The sequence below is a fragment of the Aethalodelphis obliquidens genome, unplaced genomic scaffold, assembly GCF_003676395.1.
Source record: "Aethalodelphis obliquidens isolate GAN/ISIS:26980383/991018 unplaced genomic scaffold, ASM367639v1 scaffold46, whole genome shotgun sequence".
Lineage (NCBI taxonomy): Eukaryota > Metazoa > Chordata > Mammalia > Artiodactyla > Delphinidae > Aethalodelphis > Aethalodelphis obliquidens.
This window is the reverse complement of record NW_020837990.1, coordinates 437,302-443,301: the sequence shown is the minus strand read 5'-3', so window position 1 is coordinate 443,301 and position 6,000 is coordinate 437,302. Positions and strand designations below refer to the sequence as shown.

The following is a 6,000-nucleotide window of genomic DNA, read 5'->3' as shown; positions in this document are numbered from 1 at the left end:
CTCCCGTGTCTTTACTCTTACCCACAACCATATACTGAGCTGTGATATGGGGGTGAGTCTGGGCAGCTTCAGAGATGTATAGATGTCAGATGGAATTTGGGTTTAAGGATCATCTAGTCAAGCACTATCATTTTGCAGATGAGGAAACTGAGGCAGGGAGTGGTTAAAGTTCCGTGTCCAAGATCACACGGTAAGTGAACGATGGACTCAGGGTGTGAACCCATGACGCCCTTGGTCTAGTGCCTTCTGTGGTCCTTGCTAAGCCCCAGGCTCATCTCTGTTCATCCTTTCAACTTACCTAGGATGCTTCGTGGGAGCTTTCAACTTACCTAGGATGCTTCGTGGGAGCTCGCTCAGCTGTCCTTGGGCATGGAGGGTCAAGTTCTAGTGTGCTCCCTCCCGTGGGAAGCTTTCTTCTATACTTCTCCCCAGCTCTTAACAATCAGCTCTCTCATTTACCTTTTCATAAATGTCCTCATACTTATAAATGTGAATGCTCAATTCCATTTATGATTCAAGTTTATCTTCATGGTGAGTAAGGTAGGCCTGAGTTTCAATTCTGGTTGCGTTATTGCAGGGCCGCTGTCTGAAGGCCTTTGACATGACCACTTGCCTTCCAGGACTACAGGCTGCTGGCTTTGGAAGGCCCCAAAATATCACGCACGTGGTTCCCCAGCACGTGTCTGCTGGTGCATGGTGAGGAGTGAAAAACAAGGACAATGTGGAGAGGTTGCAGGTGCACATATGTGTGTATACGTGTGTGTGAGAGAGAGATGGACAGTTAGAGACAGAGAGAGATAGAGACAGAAAGAGAGAAGAGACAGAGATGGTGGGGGGGATGCTTTTCATGATGCTCCATTCACTTCAAAGAGTTCAAAAGGTGGTCCTTTTTTTTTTTTTTTAAGGGGGTCTTTTTTTTTTTTTTTTTTTAAGGTGGTCCTTTTTGCTCTCCTTACTTTTGGGGGTTGAATTACTTTATGAAACGGTGGTGAAAGAAGACACTATTAATGTTTTATCAATATACATGTTTGTCAACCCTCCCAGTCTCACAATGTTGTTTAACATTTTATGGATGGGGGAAGCCAAATCTGGGAGACCATGCTTTCTGGGGCATCTTCTCACCCAATACAGGATTCCCTTTGCCGTGTTGGGAGCTCACTACCTTCCAAGGAAGCCTAACTCATTGCTGGATGGTGCATAGGACTAGAGAAGTCTTTCCTGTATTGAACTGAGGATTGGCTTCCTCTGATATCTATCAGTTAGCCCTAATTCTACCGTGTATAGCAACGCAGGCTCTCTGTCACATAGTTTCTTCAAATATTTGGAGGACCACCTTGTGGGAGAGAGATTGTTGCTTTAGTCAATAGAATTAGATAGGACCAATGGGTCATATTAGAGAGGGACAAATGAAGGTCCATCTCTAGTTTCTTCTCCCATATCTTCTCTCTCACGGCCTCCTAATAAGGAAAATAACAACAATGACAGCTAAAATGCAATGAGTGCTTATTTTGTGTGAGGTGCTGTTCTAAGCGCTTTACGGTATATGAACTCATTAAACCCTCACAGCCAACCTCAGAGGCAGAACCCTCATTAGCCCTATTTTACAGATGAAAAACCGAGGCGCAGGGAAGTTAAGTAACTTGCCCGTGGGCCCACTGCCAGGAAGTGGTGAACCTGGGATGGACACCTGCACAGTCTGCTTACAGAGCTTGTGCTTTTAACTACTAGACTTTTAACTTTAGTTAAAAGAACTAGATGTCTTTGCTCACCTCTCTCTTCTACTCGTCACTGTCAAATTTATTAAAACATGATGCCACAGCTGCATCTAAAAGTAATGTGGATTGATAAGTGTAAAGTGAGGGGACCATTCTCCCCTTGGTTGGCCACCGTATAGCTATTTAGGCAACTAGGATCAATGTAATGGGTTTGGCAGCAACACCATACCCTGGGCTCTACCTCTGCTTGCATTTAACTCAAATAACCCTTGTCTTTTTTTTAAAAAAAAAACAGGTCACTCCAATCTGTGATTTTTGCAATTGATTTTTGAATGTAAGAGTAGGGTTTGGTATATTTATTCGTGTCAAATCTTTTTCCACAACTCTGTAAAAAATTAAACTGGATTTGCTTGTGGGCATAGACTGTAATAATATGATGGTTTAGAGTGATGGGATTGTGGGAAATTTTTAAAAATTTTCAAATTTATTTAATTTATGGTTGTCATGATGTTATTGTGCAAGAACTAAAAACTGGTAGAGGAAAAAATTAGCTTTTTAGTTTGGGGCCATCCTTTTAGCTTGTTCAAAGTTTTATAACACTGCCCATCAGAATCCATCTCCCCAGCAGAGGGGCTGTCCTTCACAGCTTGGCGGCACGTGCAAATGGCAAGTCTGCCGTATCTTCTTCCAAGTCGCTGGTGTCTCGACAGTCCCAAGAGGGCAGGGGTAAATCCCCACTCCATGCAATTCAGCCTAGAAACTTCCTGTACTGAGTTCACGTATGCTCAGTAGCAATGTGTCAGTGGTTTAGAAGATTACGAGTTGGAGCCCATTGCCAGCCAGGGGCTGGTTGTGGAAACTGATTAGAATGAACAGAGTCCATCACTGAACCTTTCAACAGACACTTGCTGAGAACCTGACACATGCTGGGCTGTAAAGATGCGTAAGGTGCAGTCATCCTCACGCACTTGCCTTCAGTGGTCTGGTCTCGTCTCTGAGGTCCTTCCGTGAGTCACCAGTCTTGGTCCTGGAGATATTAGTAGACAGCCCCAGAGGAAGTGCCTCTTCCTGGGCGACATCATCATGAACAAGAGGGACATCTTTCCATGAGCGCGTTGTATTACACCCCATGCCTGAATCTTCTATCTGAAATTCTACCTCTTCCAGGGAGCCTCTCTGTCTTAGTTAAAAGGAAAATACTAAAGAGCGGTGGGGTGGGGAGTGTCCTCTTCTTCGTGACCTTCCTTTTGCTCTGGCCCCTCCCTGCTTACTCAGAGTTACTCCCTCCTCTAGTCTCTCAGGCGGCCCAGCCCTTGCCTTGTCCCTGGTCACTCCATGCTTTCCCCCGTCACCCTTGCTCAGAGTGCTCCCTTTCTTGGAATACCCTCTCTCTTCTTCCACCAGCCGAATCTTTCCTGACCAGTCCTCCAAGACCCCGGTCAAGGTCTGCCTCCCCCTGAAAACTTCCTTGAAGGCCCCAGCTGTCGCCAACTTCGTTTCTCTGTGGAGAGAGAGTTATGGTCTCTACCACATAGTTCAGCACTACTTTATGTATGTTCTCGTCTTATTGGGTGATGTTTCATATGATATTCTTATTTCACCACTGACGTGGCGGCACTTTTATTACAGGAGCTGTGGATTTCATTCCTGCTGCACCTGGAGAGTGTAGCTCGTGGAGCAGGCACCTGATACATGTGTGCTGGGTTTTTCTTCTTCTTGTTGTTATTGCTTTATCCCAAGAAGAGAATTAAAAGCAGTCATGTTTTCTGATCTTTCCAGTCACGCCCCCATCATTTTTCTCCATGCACATCTCCCTTCTAACCCAATGGGACTCTTCACTTTTACTTGAAAGTGCCCTCCTACATCTGGACTTTCCATAATCCTGCCATAAACCACAGCATCAGTGGTGGCATTTGCTTGTTCAGGCAGCTCCCCCATACAGATTGCCAGCTTCCCCAAGGGTTGCTCAGCTCCGTCCCCCTGCACGGGGTCTTCCGTCAGACAGGTGACATCAGTAAATGATCATTGCCTTGGTCAGCTCAGCGCTCTCCACAGCCATGAGCCTCTTTTTCTCTGGGGAAGGGGATGAAACTCGCAAGAAATCCTGTCTCTCCGTCCTGGTTAGTCCTCTAAACAACCGTCGTTTTGCACCAGGAGCTCCTTGCTCAGGAAACTCCCCCCACTCAGCAATGGGGACACAGGGCTGCCAGCCCTGGCTGTACTCCGGAGCAGGACCCACTTCTGAGTTTACCCCCATCCGATCTTGGCGCTCGCTCCCAGCAGAATCATACACAGTCTATAAAGATGTTTTCTTTCGCTGACAGGTTGACTCTGGAGCAGGACTCTGAGGCTTGCCGTCCTCCATGCCGCTCACCAGAAAAGGGACTGTGAACTGTGAGTAACTCTGATTGGCGTTTTCCATGCTGACTCAGTAAGGTTATGGGTTAAAGACCAGCCCTGAACCCGATCTTTCACAGCCATGCATTGTGTGAGAGACGCGCTCTGTCTCAATGAGCTGGTCAGAATGTGAAATACAGTGGACCTCTAATTAGATGAGGTCCGAATGTGATGAAGAGGCCCTGTAACATGACATCCTATTTAATTAGACTGTATTGATTGTGCGTTAAGGTGGACATGATGTGTTATGCGTGTCATGAGTGTTGGAGAGGGAAGCTCTGGAGGTTGCAAGGGCAGGCTAAGCTTCGGAGGCCGGGAGAGGAGGACCTGGGCCAAGTTCATAGCTCGCGCTTGCTTTTATGTCTGGTTGTTTCTGGAGAGACACGAGGGAGGAAAAAGGAGGTACTGCTGGTCGCCTCCCTTCCATCAGCACAGGAGCTGCTCCCCGCCTTATCCGTCTGTGTATTTCCTCATATTGATTCTCCCACTTGGCATAAGGCTTCCCACCTGTAGGCCCTGGCCTAAGTCCAGTCTGCTCGTTGCGACCTCCTTCGGTGATCCAGCTAGAAGTGATTTATCCCTCTTCTGAGATGCTGCGCCTCATCCTTCTGCTGGGCATCCCTCTGCCCGCGCTTCGCTGTGTGCCCTGAGCGAGGCTGTGAGCTCCTGGAGGCTAGTCTGGGATCCCCTGCTCCTTGTTTCCCCTCTGCACCCTCCACCTAGGCGCCGCTCAGGCAATGTCAGCTGGAAGGGCTGGCCTGGGGCTGCACAGCTTCCCTACCCTGCTTCGGGGGCTCCCGGGGGCTGAGCGGCTGCAACTTTGATAGTACATTGGCTCCCAACCAGTCCACGGAATTTTAAATGATTAAACGTTATCAGTGCACATCTTCACCTCTGTGTAAAAATAGATTGACTGTAATGAGCATTTGAATAAATCATAAGAATGGCCGCCCTGCGATCGTCTAACATCCTGCCGATGGCTGCCCGGTGAGTGAGCAGGGCGCCGGCCCTCCGCCTAATGGCCTGCGCGGCAGTGCTGGTGCCTCTGTGATTGACAGGGCGCGGCTCCCAGGGCATCCCCTTTCCGCCCGGCTCGGAGTGGTCGATCCCCAGACACCGGGCCGGGGAAGGGTGCCTCCCTCCATCCTGTTCCAGGAAAGCCTACCTAGGAGATGGGACCGGGGTGGGGGGAGCCAGAGTAGGAAGATAATGACCTTTGCGAGAATCGATGTCTCCTCGCACCGGAGGTTAGAGGGACCTCATCAGTCAAGTCAGTATGAGAGGAGCAAGCCGAGCGTGAAGCTTCCTGAGACCGGGATACGTGTAGGGGAAATAACTCTGCACGTTCCGTCCCTGTCCCCGAGAACAGCCGGGCTCCTGGCCCGGGCCCGCCCACACCAGGGGGACCTCCCTCGTAGGGACACTCTGGGACCCGCACAGAGGAACGGGGAAGAGTGGGGATCTTCAGGTCCTGGGACTCTGAAAGGGGAAGATTCAAAGGATCTTCCTGGGAGTATTTTTTGCTAAGGAGGAGCCTGCCTTTTGGAGGGGGAGGAAGAAAAGGTGGGACGGGACCTGCGGAGGAGGGAACAGTCTGCAAGTCTGAAGTGAGGGCTGGATTTGAGAGGGAAACAGCAAACATTCTAATTTAATTCAAGTGGTGTTCCAGTTATTATGGCTGTGTAACAAACCACCCCAAGACATAGTGACTTAACACCGTTCATTATGCTCCTTTATTCTGTGAGTCAGGAGTTCAAACAGGGCACAGTGGGGAGACTGCCTCTGAGCCACAGGTCTGGGGTCTCTGCTGGGGCAGAAGCTGGGTGCTGGAATCATCTGGAGGCCCGTTCGCTCATCCCTCTGGGGGTGGGTACCAGCTGTTGGCTGA

General features: G+C 49.2%; 1 protein-coding gene across 1 annotated transcript in view; it reads left to right on the top strand.

Annotated features, from left to right (window-relative positions):
- The first annotated feature begins 4,036 nt into the window (after window positions 1-4,036).
- PKNOX2 (PBX/knotted 1 homeobox 2) overlaps window positions 4,037-6,000 on the top strand; it is a 186,039-nt gene continuing 184,075 nt past the window's right edge. The window contains exon 1 of the mRNA XM_027081894.1: window positions 4,037-4,109. The gene's annotated coding sequence lies outside the window, so the exon portion shown is untranslated. The remainder of the gene's footprint in view (window positions 4,110-6,000) is intronic.